Genomic DNA, 13,037 nt, shown 5'->3' with positions numbered 1-13,037 from the left:
AAGGGTACATCACATGTCACATGTCACCGATTTTGATTTTACCTCTAAATACATGTAGCATGTTTCTTAATCCATATGGAGGCAAGCACTTAATATATTCAAACCCTGAACGGGGCAAGGCATTTCAAGTAATGGCAACCACTTCAGAAAAACAATAATAACAACACAATGAACCAAGGTAGACCCAATAAAGTATACATTTTCCGAAAGGTCATAATGTTATCTAAACATTCCCGATTTGATACTGAGAAAGAAACAGAGTTTAACCACTAAAAAGTCATAAACTCTCTATACTGGATTTTATAAACACCTCAACAAAAGTAAGTCCCCTCCTAAACAATTTATCATAACTTCTAAAGTATCAATGACAATGCAATGAAAATTGCAGGACATCATGATACTATACTTTGACATAACAGGTGAAATTTACAACGCAATACCTATTGTTACGCATGAATGAGCCTCAATTGAGTGAAAAGAGTGCCATTTCAAAAATAACAAGATTGGCCCAACAAGGTTTCAACACTGAAATCGGCTGGCAGTGTTAGCCGTGCAGCGCATTCAGTTTTGGTTTGACATGAACTGAAGATGCCACGAATGTAAGAGCAAGACAGGGCTATAGCCATTGGTCTCCTTCAGGCCAATACAGCTGTGAAGAAAGTTGCCCGGAGAATGGCAGTATGTCCGAAAGCCATAAGGAAACTTCGAGACAAATTCAACCAGACTGCTTCGGTGAAAGACCTACCAAGGACTGGCAGACCATAAATCACAACCCAAGGAATCGATCGCCATATCAGGATGTCGGCCCTTAGGAACCGATCGGTGACAGCTACTGCGATCCGGGACCAGATGTTTCTCGCCAGTCGACAAGGGATCAGCTGCCAGACCGTCCGAAGGCGACTCCACACTGCTGGCCTTCGTGCCCGACGTCTCGTCAAAAAAGCGATGTTGCTTCTGCGTCACAAGCAAGCCCGTCTTGCATGGGCCCGACGGCATGGGAGATGGACCAGAGCGCAGTGGGCCTTGGTGATGTTTAGCGATGAAGTGAGAGCCTGCCTTCGTCACATTGATGGGAGGTTACTGGTGTGGCGTCGCAGAGGAGAGCAACATGCTGAGTGTTGTGTTCAACCAGTCACAGCATTCGGAGGAGGTAGCATGATGGTATGGGCTGGGATCAGTGAGAGGCAGAGGACAGATCTTGTCCAAATCCAAGGAAACCTGAATGCCAATGAGTACCTTTCACAGGTCATTGTTCCATTCGCTGCAACTGTCAGGAACAACTTTACGTTCATGGATGATAATGCGCGGCCACACCGGGCGGGAGTTGTTGACCAGTTCTTAAACCAGAGGAACATTGAGAGGATGGTTTGGCCAGCGAATTCCCCTGATCTGAATCCGATTGAACACCTTTGGGACCAACTCAAGAGGAGAGTTTATCGGAGGATCACAGAACAATCGAACTTGAACGATTTGGCAGCATACCTGCAACAGGAGTGGATTAACATCCCACAGCAAAGGATACGGCGCTTGATCCACAGCATGCGCAACAGGTGCCTACAAGTCATAAGAAGCAACGGTAGATACACCAGCTACTGAAAATGTTTAACAGTAGCCGAAATTGATCTGTAATTCGTCAAGAATAAATTTTGAATGAGATACAAGGTTTTGTTATTTTTGAAATGGCACTCTTTTCATTCAATTGAGGCTCATTCATGCGTAACAATAGGTATTGCGCTGTAACTTTTAGCCATTGTGTCGAAGTATAGTATCATGATGTCCTGCAATTTTCATTGCATTGTCATTGATACTTTAGAAGTTATGATCAATTGTTTAGGGGGGGGACTTACTTTTGTTGAGGTGTTTAATTCATGTTTCTGTAGCATCCTCCATGGCTGGTCTGGTCCCTCCCTCAGAAACCCCACAAAACCCCCCAAAAATACAAAGAAAAGATGATATCAAACACACAAAGGCAAGAAAACATGCGAATTGGTCATTCTTTATGGCTGCACGGTGATAACTAATGATGTTATGGGGACTCCCCATTGTAACAGGTGATTCAAATAACATACGGAATTAGCCGTAGGTGCCTGTTTTCAGCTTTTTAAAAGGCTACAGGGTACTCCGTATGTACCCCCATAATTATGGATTAACCAGCATGAATTCCTACCCATCAAATGGCACAACATCCTGATATCACCATTGATTTTCAATATACTCCCCGTCACGATATTTCAAACCCCTGATGAAATCCATGCCTTTTAGTGCGATGTTCGCGGTAGGAAAAAAAGCGCCGAATCAGAGCGTCATTTGCATCTGAGTCGAATAAAGTTATCAATCATGAGTCCAGGAATTAGTGTTGCAAGATACCCTATCGATTGTACACGCTATTGCCTGTATCTGCCTAGGTCCAAGGTAAATCAGATAACTTTTCAAACATGGTGTCGCTTTCACAATTTAATCAGATAGAGCAGAAAATTTGCGTGAAATTTCCAGTTTCAGAACTAAGAGAGACGTGTAGAGGATGAAGAAGCTGATGATGATATTGATACTTTCATGAGTTCAATCATCCCGGTGATTTATAATAATCTTGAATTTTCGAAGGCTCTTTGTTGAATCATGCGTCCCCTGCTGCAAGTTTATTCTTTATTCATTAATGACATAAAAAACACCTCTACAGAATGTTTAACAGCATAAAAGCGATGTATTCTGAAGAATTAGAACGTTAGGAGCGAATTACATTTTATTTAGACCTGTTTTTATTGCATCATACAACAAATCTGAACATAGCTACACAAGGTGTGTCAAGCAATCAGAACAGCCACCCTTCCCTGCAGATTGTACTTGGTTTTCTCAGGGTTTCGCATACGAGGTAGGAGTATAGCAAAAACTTGATCGCAGGATGATGGCACAATGGCCCCTGGTCTTTTCATTTCAAGAAATAGATTTTTTGGATATTTTGTAAATTGACAGTAACATTATGAAGACAATAATAATGAATACACTTCATTGTAATCATAATGATCTTACAAACAACATTTGCGACGACCTTGTGCAAACTGCATTGAATACGGTTGAATAGTTTAGGGGAGATCTCAAATGTAGTGGGTGTTATTAACTCTTTCGCTATGTAATACTTTTTACAATTCCGTCACGCCAAGACGGAATACTTTTGCGAAAATTACCAAAATATTAGGTACCGACAGAAACCCATGCCGTTCTATTTAAAACTAGAGGCCTGGCGGCCTGAATAGCTACGATGGCGGAATTTGATAGCAAGGAATGAGATGAATGACAAGAAAATGTAGCAAGTAGTATATCCGAGTACCAGAATGTAGGTTTATGGTAGATAGGGAGATGTGGACAGACTAGATGAAATCAAGCCTAGACAAATGGGGCCAAATTCATGAAGGGCGTTCAGCTTAAAACAGCGTTTAACTACTGAATAGACAGATTCAGATCCTTCATGTAAATCTTCACAGAATATGAATAGGCCCTATAACTAATCAGGGAGAAGTTACACACGTCTAATGAATTTGGCCCCTAGGGTGGATGACAGTTGTGAAGGTTTTATTTGAACTGCAGTAAATGAAGTAGTTGAGGGGTTCTTTTGTCACACCCGCTCTTCAATACCTTCAGTGCCTTTGCTCCGTGTTTAAGCAGGCCAGCGCAAAACTGCTCTTTCAATAACTTTAGTTTGATACCATTAACGCGACTGCCTTCCTCTAACGGTGTTCAAGTTGTTTAGTGAGTCATAAAAGTACATCAGGGTAAACCTACTCTTAAACACTTTTAGTTTGATATCAAACACAGATGACACCTTTCGCTGTAACCATCTCCAAGTACGTCAGTTGGTAATGAAAATGGGTTAGCACAAACCTACTGTTCATTATCTTATTTCAATACCAAACACGACTACTTTAGCTAAAACAGTCTTAAAGTAGGGCAGAAGATCATACAAGTATGTCAGTGCAAATCTCTCCTTCATTACTTTGAGTTTAGATTAGTTCTTGTGACACTGCCCTATTCCCTCCCATAAGGCTACAATGCAGTCTCTAGATTGTGACATGAGGCATGATGCCGTCTCTTACATCACCCTCTCTACTCTCATATCAATCAGGCTACAATGCGGTCTCTTACTTGATTGTGACATGAGGCATGATGCCGTCTCTTACATCACCCTCTCTACTCTCATATCAATCAGGCTACAATGCGGTCTCTTACTTGATTGTGACATGAGGCATGATGCCGACTCTTTCATCACCCGCTTCTCTTATATCAATCAGGCTACAACAAAGTCTTACTTGATTGTGACATCAGGCATGATAACGTATCATACATCTCGCTCTTCTCTTATATCGATCAGGCTACAATGTGGTCACTTACTTGATTGTGACATCACCCTCTTGTCTCATATCATTCAGGCGACAATACGGTCTCTTACTTGATTGTGACATGAGGCATGATGACGTCTCTTACATCACCATACCCCTCGACCCAGGGTCGAGCGCGACAGTAAACGGGTAGGAATTTTAACTCGACCTAAGGTCGAGCATGACACTAGCATAAGGGTTAAAGGTTGCATGTTCAAGAGTTTAGGTTTAATAGGCAAGCTTTATTTTTTGATATTATAATAAATAAAAATTCAGAGATGCCTATTCAATTTCAAGGCTTCTTTATTCAATCAACTTGTATGATACTGTAAAACAAGACCAAAACGTGAAGGACAAATTAGCTAAGATACAGCATCTTCTTTCCCGTTCCTGTCAATCTCATGATTGGTTGACTGACTGGTTGATTGGTTTCGTGTCACCAGTTCCACAGCATGCACAGCAACACCACTTTGCCAGTGGAGACCATCGGAATGACTCGTAGATTATAGACTGCATCATCCTGTAACATGAGAAAATATCACTTTGTAAAAAAACACTATCAAAATAAGATATTTATTATCAACATTCCCGATTATGTTACAAAAACAATGAGAAGTCTGTGCTGATACGCGAAAACCGTGAGAGGATATACAACCCTGTATGGCTTGCTGTTCATGTTGGTGATAAGGTAAAACATAAATGTACAAAAAAAATCAAAACTTTTGTGAAAAACTAGTGAACTGGTGGGGGGGGGGGGGGATAAAATAAAGCTAATAAATTTGAAAATGTACCCTTATTTACTAACGTTGATGTTCACGTGGCAATTCGGTGTCCACTGCGCCTGCATGACCGCAACTGAATGAAGAGATCATTCAGGGACTGTCTGACAGCTGTGATTGTTGACCCGACGTCATGACATCATGATGACGTCATGGCATCCTTATGATGTCATCAGTGACATCGTAGCCTGAGCCTACATGCTCTTTTGTTCATGGCAACAAGAGAGGACCAAAATGAAGGATTTTGGCTACTGGGCACCGTGCACTGGTGGTATTATGATTTACTAACATTATTATTATTTACTAATGTTCACCTTGGTAGAGTTTGGACACATGGCTTGCAATGCATACTTTACTTCCCTGCACATATGTTGCAGTGTATTGCATTTGTTCATGTACCGGTATCGGGTATGTAACTGTAATGTATGGTAAATAATGCAGGCCCAGTTCATGCAGCTCCTCACGGTTTTCCGTATCAGCATAGACTGAGAATGGCAGTTTTATTGTTCGGTAAAAATACCTCGCAATTCCAGCAGACTACTTCGTCGCTATTATTTGTGTACTCTGACCAGTGTAACTATCAAAGGTGTACGATATCATTGTTATTTCGACAAGGAACATGAGAAAACGTCAACTTCTTGTGAAGCGGTCCGCCATGTTTGTTCATCTAGCGTTCGGGTTTGTTTTGATTACGTCGATGATGTTTATAAATACAAAGAGGCTATTCTTATAACAAAGTTTTGTCTGGATTTCAAAGTCATTCTCCTGTAGTTGTTATATCTATGTGTAATAGATAATTGTGAAGTATTACGATTATTTCATTTTGATGATTGGGAAGAATTTTTGCAACACCGTTTTGTGTATAAAATGTACTATGGCGTTCATGTGAGTTTTGATTTTCGACTTCGACTCAATGACTGAGCAAATTAAACGAGACAGAAAGCCAAAAACGGTAACACTTCCTATGTAAACAAGCTACGGGTGTCATTCTATACTATGACTTTTCAAATAACAGTTGTAATGGCCAATTGTACCTAGCAAATCAAGAGAAAATACAGAGAAAACTCACCCTGTTTTTCTGTCAAAACGTCTACAATACGTAGATGAACTGAGCACATGAATCTGGGTTTCTCTACGTGTCTTTTATCGGCAATATTAATAAGAATTAGACAAAATAACCCCATAAAACGACATGTTGACATTTAGAATCAAAATATAGGGAAATACCATTTTCTAAATCCTCGTTATGAAAAATTTAGATTGGAACTATGTTTTGACGTGAACGTACACACTCTATATACTTTCGCAAAATGGCCATCACTTTATCAGCCTCGGCTGCAATTCCTTATGTGTAGCGCATTCAGTACGGTCTCACTAGCCAGTGGTGATCAGGTCAACATTGGTCCCCTTAAAAAAAAAGTTCTTCAATCTCAGGCGATTACCATGGATACAGATAAGCCTATCATATCGCTATTGCTGCATGTTCAAATGTCGGTGTCCTGGGTATTTTGTGAAGAGGTAGCTCTGACGATTATTTGAGGAAAATATCAGCTTCTTCTGTGCACGTCCGCAGTGACCAGGCCTCGCATGCTATGTATAGCTCAATCGGATGTTGACATGAACTGGTTCCTGTCAGAGTGCACATGTTCTCAAGGTGAGACTTCGCGGTCAAAATGCTCAAAGAAAAGCCGCAACGGCACCCTATTTTGGTATCAAAATTTAAAATTGTTATTATTTGGCTTTCTCAAGGTGATAAGTAGAAGTTTATAAAAATATTATTTCACTATCCATGTTAATTGTCAAGTTATAAGGCGGCAAGGTGAAATTTTCAAAATTTTCATCGATGTACAGGGTGTCTCATGTATTGTGCTGCCCCCATGTTCTCATGACTGAATTACTTGATAACAATGAAAGCTGGCCAGATGTATTCTAGAAGCGACAAGCTATTCAGAAATGTATAGGTTTATGTGTTTAGCATCTTCGCTAATCATAACTCAGGAAATCGAATGTAGTAACACATGAAACGAATGATTTTATTTCCGAGCTCTCACTACACAATGGCTGCCCACTCGGCATACAACGTCTAGCCAATCGGTATACCACATCTCCTCCCCCTTAAGTTTCCGAACAGTCCAACTGGGAGGATTCCGCACCACAAGACAATATTTTAGTATATTAACCGCACATAACACCTTGCCAATAATTACTGCAAATTTGGTTGTGAAACACGGTAACTAAAACCTCTGAAAACAAAAAATCACAGAACCACTTACATGTAGGTTCCAAAACAACCACTTAAGCAAATATCTGTGCTATGATAGTGGGACGAAAATTTGCGGAGACAACTTCGAACGAACTTAACTAACTCAGAATTGTAAACTTATGACCTGAACACAATGTCTTAACACAGTCTACTCTTAGGCAAACAATATAGTGCCTAGTGACAATCTGATTACAAATCTAAACGCTCTGGTGCTTTGTGAACACGTTGGGAACGACGGATTGGTTCCGGTGGTTGTGTCACCACTGGTGATCGCGGTATAACACCCTTAGCACTATCAACATTTCCACCTGACTTTTTGTCCTCCGCAACGGGTGGAGCACTGTCTTGCACCGGAGTGTTAAGTGAACTAGAAGTAACATTAGGAACCTCAGAAACTACAGGCACACTTGGCTGTGGAACAATATTAGTGTCACATTCAGCCCCAGTGGCTGGTAGGCCTACAGTAGGAAGTTCAGGACCAATGTCAACTTGCTCCTGCACATAACGCTTGCGGATGTGATCAACATGTCTGCGAACCATGCGACCATCTACTAGTTCCACAACAAAGGATAGTGGTCCAGTCCTTTCAGTGATTACCCCCTTAAGCCAACAAGGACCACTACTGAAGTTGGTTACATAGACCTTATCACCCACTTCGAAATTGCGCTCCTTGGCATGAGTGTCGTGGTACAGTTTCTGTTTACCCTGTTTCTCTCCAACAGTAGCACGTACATCCGGATGTAGTAAATCCAGATGAGTTTTAATTTGACGGTTGAACATCATCTCCGCTGGTGTTCTACCAGTAGTAGCATGCGGAGTACTGCGGTATTTAAACAAGAATCGTGCCATTTTTGTCTCAATGGAGCCTGACACTAACTTATCGATACCTTCCTTGACAGATTGAACGGCTCTTTCCGCTAACCCGTTTGACGCTGGATGTTTAGGCGCAACTTTGATATGTTTCACCCCATTCCTACTCATGAAAGTCTGAAACACTTCACTAACAAAGTTAGTCCCGTTATCACTGACAATGGTATCTGGAATACCAAACATAGCAAATGTTGTACGCAGTTTCTCCACAGTCAGTTCAGCAGTACTTGAGTTCATGACATGTACCTCAATCCACTTAGTATATGCATCAACGATTATCAAGAGCATCTTTCCCTTATATGGCCCTGCATAGACAATATGCAGACGGGACCATGGCCTGGAAGGATATTCCCATGGATGAAGTAATGCCTTAGCAGGTGCATGTCGCCTAACCTGACATGCTTCACAATGTTTCACTTTGTCTTCCAAGTCTTTATCCAAGCATGGCCACCAAACATAATGGCGAGCAAAGGTTTTCATGCGCACGATACCCGGATGTGCTTCATGAATCACTCCAAGTACTCTATTTCTGGCGGCTTTCGGGACTATAACACGTGCTCCCCAAAGAATACAGCCGCCCTCCACCGACAGTTCCAATTTCCTAGTGAAGTATGGACGAAGTTCCTCCTCCACTTTTTCCGGCCAACCAGCACTAACAAATCGACGCACCCGAGACAACACTGGATCGCGACCTGTGAGATACTTGATCAGCTCAACGTCAATCGGTGAAGTGTCCATAAACTCCAGAAGACCAATAGTTTCAGCAGGCAACGGCACTTCGATAGCAGAATCAGACAACGGCAATCTACTCATGGCATCAGCAGCACACATTTGTGAACCCGGTTTGTACTTTAAAACATACTGATACGCACCAAGAGTTAGAGCCCAACGTTGAATTCTCGCAGAAGCCAAAGGTGGAACAGGCTTGTTCTCACTAAGTAAAGATTCTAGCGGCTTATGGTCATTGTAAATAACAAACTCATGTCCGTATAAATAGGAATGAAACTTTTTCACCCCCCACACAATCGATAACGCTTCTTTCTCCAACTGAGAATAGTTACGCTCAGCAGACGTGAGTGTCCTCGAAGCAAAACAAATGGGACGCTCGTCACCATTTTCAAAACGGTGAGAAATCACAGCTCCGATACCTTTTGGCGAGGCATCACATGACAGTACAATGTCTTTGGTCGGATCGTAGTGGACCAGGACCTGTGAAGACTGTAGTAAGTCCTTAGATTGCCTAAACGCTGACTCCTGCTCAGAACCCCAGTGAAAAGGCACATTTTTCACAAGCAGTTCATGCAGCGGAGCCAAAACCATCGATAAGTTCGTTAAGAACTTTGCATAATAGTTCAAACAACCTAAGTAAGACCGTAACTCCTTAACGTCCATCGGTGTTGGAGCTTGAGCTATTGCACGAACCTTCTCCTCGACCGGGTGGATACCCTCGGCATCAATCTTGTACCCAAGGTAAATGACGCTATCCGCCAGAAATTTGCATTTCTCCATGTTAAGCTTAATCCCTGCTTCATGGAGTCGGCGCAGTACCTCATCCAGAATTTCCAGATGCTCCTCATCAGATGCACCTGAAATTAGCACATCGTCCATCCTCGCAACGACGTAGGGGAGACCACTGAGAATGGAATCTATGATCCTTTGAAAAATGGCGGGAGCGGAACTAACCCCAAACGGTAGGCGGTTGTATTGAAACAATCCCTTTGAGGTATTTATTGTAGTGTACTTTTTCGACTCTTCCTCTAACTCAATCTGTAGGTACGCATTCTTAAGATCAAGCTTAGTAAACTTTTTACCCCCAGCCAACTTAGCGTACAGGTCTTCGACCTTTGGCATTGGGTATTTCTCTACCCTCGCAGCTTTGTTCACCGTAAGTTTGAAGTCACCACAGATTCGGACAGTTTTCTTATCCGCTTTCATAACAGGAACAATAGGTGCCGCCCAGTCAGCAAATTTGACCGGAGTCAGTATACTCTCGGAACGCAAACGATCAATCTCCGTCTCAACTTTATCTGTAATCGCATAAGCTACACTACGCGGTTTAAAGAATTTTGGTTTAACGTCAGGATCAATGTAAAACTTGCCCTTGACGCCCTTGACCTTGCCAAGCTGACCGTCTCCTATGTCAGGGTATTTACTTAGTACAGAATCCAAAGTAATCCTATGCACACCATCCTCCTGTTCTGAATCAGCACGGTACACTTGTTTCCAGTCTAGACGAATCACAGACAGCCAATCACGGCCTAGTAACGTTGGACCAGCACCCCTAACGACTAGTAATGGTAAATCATAACATGTTCCTTGATATGAGACTTTCACATCAAGCCTACCTATAGCTGGCAGCGGTTCGCCCGTGTAAGTGCGCAACCTACACCTTGACGGTTTTAAACATGCAATGTTCCCAAACTCCTTGACAAATGTTTTCTCACTCATCAATGTAACAGCGGCTCCAGTGTCGATTTCCATCGACAACTGACGATCGTTAACGGTCATCTTCGTAACAAATGCGGACGCACTCCCTGTAGTTTTCATATGATACAAATCAAACAGTTCATATCCCTCATCTGCATGAGTTTCTGCAGAGTCCACCAGGTGGACCCCCTTACCGGTCGGCTTTGGCTTAGCCGGAGGTGGTTTACCCTTTTTCTCAGTCAGGCAAACTTTTCGCAAATGTCCGCGCTTTCCACAAAAATTGCATTCTGTGTTCTTATGTGCACATCGGTCCGCTTTATGTGACTTGTCACCACACCGGAAACAGTAAGTGGAACGACCTTGATACTTGGTATCAGTTTTACTATTAGCACTAGCGGCACTTCCACCGTGTTTGCGTTGACTTTGTTTCTTCACAAATTGTACAGAATTACCAGTACCACTACTAGATGCACTACTAGCTTTAGATAACTCTTTAGCATCTTTCGATGCCGTTTCTGTTGCCAGAGCAATTTTAACAGCTCTCGCAAATGACAAGTCTCGTTCAGTCAGTAGCTTCCTCTGTATCGACTCATTTTTAAGACCAACCACAAACTGGTCTCTCAGCCTTTCATGCAATGACCCTCCGAATGCACAGTGCGTGCTAAGGCGTTGTAACTCTGCCTTATACGATTTAATCGACTCGCCTTCTACTTGTAATCGTTTCATGAAGCGAAACCTCTCCACTATCGCCAACGGCTTTGGACAGTAGTGTGCCTTCAGCGAGTTAACATTTTGGGCAAATGTTTTGTCCTTAGGGTTATCTGGGGCCACCAGAGAGCGTAAAACAGCATATGGTTTAGGGCCAATAAGAGTCAGCAACGCCGCAACCTTTTTCTCATTTGCCACAGCATTGGCATCAAAGAACAAATTCACCCGTTCCAAATACGTTTCAAAGTCCTCGGTTTCATTATAAGGTCCAACTGACCCGATTAGGGCACTCGCAGCAGCCATCGTAAGCAGTACAGCAAGTACAGCAGCAGTACGTAGACGAACAGTGTCCTAGTAGAGTATGCACAGCATATACAGTCAGTAGCATGTATGTAGTACGCAGCAGCCCACCGGAGAAAACCGCCGGTCTATCTAACTTTCTAAACGTATTGCAGCACTTCAACTATTACCCAGCAGGGTCCCAAAGTCCTCGTCGCCAGTTTTAGCATCTTCGCTAATCATAACTCAGGAAATCGAATGTAGTAACACATGAAACGAATGATTTTATTTCCGAGCTCTCACTACACAATGGCTGCCCACTCGGCATACAACGTCTAGCCAATCGGTATACCACAATGTGTGAGAGTGATATACTGCAAGGTCGACAGCCACTTGAACAGGGGTATGCATGAAATGACGTCGCGCCATTTGTGGAGCCAGGTAGGCCCGGCAATTGCACTGGCTAGTGAGACCTACATTACAGAGACAGGTAGGATCGAGGCCGTTTTGCGACTTTTTACCAGACGACAATTTCCAGCTTAAAATCTGCCAATTACTGCCAATTACGGGGCCTTTAGTCTTTCTACTGTGAATAGCTATAATCCTATCGAAACAAGAGTTCAAAATATTGGTATCCTGGCACATTTTCTGGCCCAGCTACAGCAAATTCGGATGAAAATGCAACTATTTTGCTTGAACTACTTTCAGCCAGCTCCAGTACAAACCATAAGCTCCGCTGGAAGCCAGCTTAGCTAAAAAATCAATAAAAGTACAGAAACCTACATTTTCTGAATCTTTGGACCTACCCCATCTATTTATGCAATGATTTGAGTTCAATCATCAAGTAGTTAAGTGTTCCAAGGCTTTAAACTTTGTAAACACACTAAAAATTGAAACCCACCATGTACTGCTTTTTACTGTAGAGCCGGTCGCCATTTTTAAATGCCCAGTTTGCCCAAAGTTGGAAATACTTGTCTCCTCAAGTCAGTTTCAGGATTCCATCTAATTATAATACCTAAATATAGCCAGCGTGAAGTCAACATCGATTCTGATTGGTCGGATTCACGTGTACTCATAAATTATGGTAGTTTTCGAGGAGATTCCCAGTGATGTCATAAAAGCCGCCGACACCGGCTTTCCGTAGTGGTAAGTAATTTGCCTTGAGCCGCTGACAGCGGCTCGCCGTAGCGAAAGAGTTAATATGACCTAGACTGTACATACTAACATATCTTAATTTGGCATGTCCAAACTTCACTGAATCCTGCATATTGAAAGAATTTCCTTGAGCTAGACTTATAGCCCCTATTAATTGCTGATTGTGCTTCGAGACACTATTGACCA

At 42.3% G+C, this 13,037-nt stretch overlaps 1 protein-coding gene across 3 annotated transcripts in view; it reads right to left on the bottom strand.

Annotated features, from left to right (window-relative positions):
* The window catches only part of LOC135492178 (scoloptoxin SSD14-like), a 309,652-nt gene that overhangs the window by 52,799 nt on the left and 243,816 nt on the right, over window positions 1–13,037 (bottom strand). The window lies entirely within an intron of this gene.

Source organism: Lineus longissimus, chromosome 8 (genome assembly GCF_910592395.1).
Source record: "Lineus longissimus chromosome 8, tnLinLong1.2, whole genome shotgun sequence".
NCBI classification, from domain to species: domain Eukaryota; kingdom Metazoa; phylum Nemertea; class Pilidiophora; order Heteronemertea; family Lineidae; genus Lineus; species Lineus longissimus.
This window is presented reverse-complemented; position numbering and strand designations above follow the sequence as displayed.